The 4,761-nt window shown below is 31.3% G+C and overlaps 1 long non-coding RNA gene across 1 annotated transcript; it reads left to right on the top strand.

Annotated features, from left to right (window-relative positions):
* Positions 1-959: 959 nt before the first annotated feature.
* Positions 960-3,235, top strand: LOC102594872 (uncharacterized). Its single transcript, XR_367357.2, has 3 exons — positions 960-1,258; positions 1,356-1,586; positions 3,161-3,235. It is a non-coding gene; the product is annotated as an uncharacterized lncRNA (long non-coding RNA).
* The last annotated feature ends 1,526 nt before the right edge of the window (positions 3,236-4,761 follow it).

Here is a 4,761-nt window from a genome sequence, read left to right as displayed (position 1 = left end):
ATTGTTGTCACTTTTTTCACATTTTAAATGAATTGTTTCTTTTATTTTTGTGTATGGTTAATAACCGAATAACCGAACCAAACCAAACCGAAACCGATAATCACCAAACCGATAAATGTATATTATATTTGGTTTGGTTTGGTTTGGTTTTGATAATTTTAAAACCGATTAAGTTGGTTTGGTTTTGGTTTTGACCAATAACCGATCCAAATCAACCCGTGAACACCCCTAAGGGTGGGAATGGGCGAAAAGAAAATGAAAAAGGAGAAATCTGAAGAAGATGACTGTGTTGTGGTGAGAAATTTTTGATGAAGAAGATGATTGGGGTGGGTGGGGGAAGAGGGGTGGGAGGGGAAATCTTCAAAATAATTTGTTTTTAATTGGTCAAAACCCTTTCTATTTGACCTTTAATTTTTTTGTGTGTTTAATGACATGGCTGTAAAATGAGATGGCATGACATAATTGGTCATTTATTTCATGTGGATATGTTTGGTTAACACTCACGTAGGGTCAACAGAAAATTGTGAAAAAAGTGTCAAAATGACACAACGGGGCATGACATAAAGTGTCTAAAATGAAAAAAAGTCTAGTTAAGGTGTTTAAGTGAAAATTGTTGTTAGCTTTAGGGGGCCACCAATGGGTTAAGCCTAAAATATAGAGTTGCCAAAATCAAATTCAATCCATTTGAATTATTAGCTCAACTTATATTAATTTATTTAAAATTATTATATAAAGTTGAACAAGTATATATATATATAGAGATGAAAAAATCAAACTCAATCCACTCAACTCATTTAGGTTGACTTGTCTATTTATTAGTTCAACTCATTTCAACCCATTAAAAATTGGATTAATATATTGACTCTTCTTTTCTTTAAATGAAGTAGACCATATAGGCCTTTATTGAATAATAAAAATCTTCCGACATTACCTGATCCAACCGAGGCCCAATATAACAATACAAAAAGGAAACAAAAGAAGTCCAAGACCTGAAATGTCCGGACATCAAAGTAAAAGGGGGAAGGGAAAAAAGTCTCATCTCCTTCCTCAGAGTACAAACGAAGCAACCATGGATCGATTGAGAGAAACGTCGATGAGCTGGAGAGACATCAAAGTCTTCAAATTCAGTATCCAACTCCACTCCATAACCTAGAAGTTGTCGAGCTTAAGGTGTTTTCACCTAAGACATTCCAAATCTCACGAATGCCATAAAAACAATCTTAATGAAGACTTCTTCCACTCAACAACAGCAGATCTGGTGAGTTCCATAGATGATTATGAAGTTTTTGTTGTCCATTAATCAAAGAACTGGTGGTTAATCTCCATCTTCTTTCTCTTATGAGTATCGATTCCAGTACCAAAGCTTCAGCTGCAAGCATGCCACTCCAATACTTGCTTATGCCGAGATTTCCAACAGGATAAGTATTTGTTCCTCTCGATCCATTTCGCCCTTGTTGATTTCCTTTTGATTGTTTTCATGCCCTCATCCATCCATTTTTCCAGAACAATGTTTCGCCATCCTCCTCGACTCTCAACAGATTAAGCTTAAATAGCTGATACCACTGCTTGAAATTCAAAAAAAATAGGTAGTCTATTATTCTCACTTATTATCACTAATGCATCTACTTGAATGTTCAAATGCCAACTATATGAATGCTCTATTATAATGTATATTTTCATGTTATCTTCTCTGCGTATGATCATGGTTAGCAAAGTCTCAATTTTGATATCTTTTTATCCTAAGGCTAGGAAGTTTTTTCTTTATCTGTATTGATGATGCCTCGTGCCACACTTGGTATGTTCTAAAAATTTGAGTATGTTAGTCTTTGAGTACATGCAAAATAGAATAACCCAAATTGACTCATTAGAAATCCTATCAAAATATTTTTAATAAACTTGGTTTTTAATTTGATATGTTATATATAGTCATAATAAAGAAAGAATAAATTTATTAGGTATTAAAATATTTTGGAAGAATAAATAAAATAATTAAACATAGTAAAAATTGATAAGATTTGCATATACTATACCCTATCTAGACCTCACTTAGTTGGATTTCACCGGGTATATTGTTTGTTGTTGTTAGTAAAGATTGGGTTGGGTTGAGTTACATTAAATCTTATCTGGATCTATCCCCCATTGCTTGACCCGTTTTAACCCAATCTATTTTGATCCAAGCAAAATTGGGTTGGATTGGGTCTTAACCCATTTGTTGTCCTAGTCCATTATGACCCGTTCAAATTTGACTCAACCCGTCCAATTGTCACCCCTAGACACATGCATCCTAATGACATATATATATATATATATATATATGTGTGTGTGTGTGTGTGTGTTCTACATGGCATAATACAAATCAATTCAGTTGTATTTCAAGTAAATTGTCATGTAGGAAAAATGTATGTGTCTATTTATTTAATTTTATATAAGTTAAATGTCTACTTGTGCACACCCAAAATTAAAAGACCTAAATATCAATGAAAACAAGTTGAAAAGCATATTATATACTAGTGTAGAGTATGTGTGTTGCACACTTGTGTCACATCAATAATAATAGGATGGACAAATTGCTCAAAAAGAGCCAAGACTTGAAACATGATTAGGCAAAAATAGCTATAGTTTGCTAATTACGATTTGTAACTACGTGTTAGAGGAGGAGAGAGGCGAGGGAGATTGGGAGAGTGAGATTGGAGAGGGAGGAGAGAGGTGAGCGGGAGAGGGTAGAGAGTAGAGAGAGGCGAATTGTATTTGTATATCTATCAGATAATTATATATATATAATTGGTATATGCATATATGTATTAATGATTGTATTTGTATATTTGCATAATTGTATATATATAATTAGTATGTATATGTATCAATGAATACCATAATATTAGCGAATACAAATTGTATCAATGAATAAATTGTATACAGTCAAATCAATTTGTATTTGTATATGTATAATTTATTTGTCATCATTTGTATCAATGTTTTTATCAACGAATAAATGTGTATTTGTATTTGTATCACTAAAGACATTTGTATAGTTGACACTTACAATTTGTATTTGTATAATCGATTGTTATCATTTGTGTTTTGTATAAACAAATTGATTCTTATCATTTGTGTTTGTATAAACGACTGTTAACATTTGTATTTGTATAATTTCTGGCAGAAATAAGCGAGAGAGACTACGCAGGGAGAGGAGAGACGCAAGGGAGAAATGATTGAAAAAGAGGAGAGAGGAAAGCGAGATTTCAAAGAGAGGCGAGAGAGAGGACGAGAGGAGATATGTAAGACCATCTCCAACCCATCTCTATTTTACCCTCCATTCTCTATATTTGAAGTGTAAAAATAGAGAATATCCTCTCCAACTCATCTTTATATTACTCTCTATTCCTATTTATAGATATGTGAATAATAGTTCTCCAAATTTGGAGAACTACTATTCATACTCTCTATTTTACTTTTTTTTTTTTATTATTATTATTTCTATTATTTTTCAATGAACATATTATTTTACATATCTAGCGTGTAATTGGATTTGGTGTAATTGGGTGTAAATACCAATTATTTTACCCTCCATTCAATGAACATATTATTTTTTTATTATTATTATTTCTATTATTTTTCAATGAACATATTAATTGGATTTGGTGTAATTGGGTGTAAATACAATGTCTAGCGTGTTTGGTTGGCCATGTAATTACTTGGTCAACAGGTAATTGTGTAATTAGCAGAGGGTGATTACACTATCTAATTCTCAAGGAGGGGTTATGAATTACTGGTAATTACATGGTGTAATTACAAGTTGTGTACTTTTTAATTTCTTCTTTTTTATTTCTATTTTTAATTTTTCGTTTTAATTTATTTTTTATATCTATTATTTTAAATTCTTTTTTATTATTATTATTTTAAAAAATTTAAAAGTTTATTTTTTATTTTTTATTTTTTATATTTCATCTCCTTCTCATTCTCAACATTCACTTCATCTGATTGTGTGTAATTTTTTGTATTATATATTTTTATGCCATGTTTATTTTTTTTGGGTGGACATTTTAATATTATTAAAAATATACTATATGTCACATTATGTATCATGTTATGTCTATTGGTGGACATTATATTTGTGTCTCTTTACTCTCATCAATTGTGGAAGAATGTAGTCATTAGTTATAGTAACTTTTGTAACCACCAACTCTTCATTTCACCCATTATTGTAACTTATGTAACCTATTGGTCATTTACTTATCCAATTTACTACCCATTATCTTCCTATTATTTGCAAGGAAGAATTCATCACCTATAAATAGTGTGGTCTTACTTTGGGTTGACTATATCAAGAGATAGATGTGAAAGAGTGCAAGAAAGATGATAAGTATAGAGAAACATTATAGTGTATAATAGTGAAAGAGAGAGTTGAGAAAAAGAAAATATTTGAAGTCTACAACTGTATTCATTATACAAAAGAGAGTATTTATATGTTGAAAAAAGTGCTCTTTTTGTGGAGCCTTGGACTCTTTAACTAATCCGGAGTTGCTTGAGTTGTACGACGTTGTTGGTTGTTGTATCCCAGAGGGGGAAAGTCAAGAGTGATACTGTTGGATCAGTGTAGATTATGTCGAAGTGGGCTTGAATCTCCTTAATGAGAGCAAAATAGCTGTGCCTCAACCTGAATACTTTTTTATTCATTTTTTGTTCATTTTAGTTTCAACTGTAATTTATTTTATTTGCGGTATATTACACCAATATTTTTTTATTAGCATAATTCTGTTG

The sequence above is a fragment of the Solanum tuberosum genome, unplaced genomic scaffold, assembly GCF_000226075.1.
Source record: "Solanum tuberosum cultivar DM 1-3 516 R44 unplaced genomic scaffold, SolTub_3.0 scf00094, whole genome shotgun sequence".
Lineage (NCBI taxonomy): Eukaryota > Viridiplantae > Streptophyta > Magnoliopsida > Solanales > Solanaceae > Solanum > Solanum tuberosum.
The sequence above is the reverse complement of the archived record's forward strand: the minus strand, read 5'-3'. Positions and strand labels throughout refer to the sequence as shown.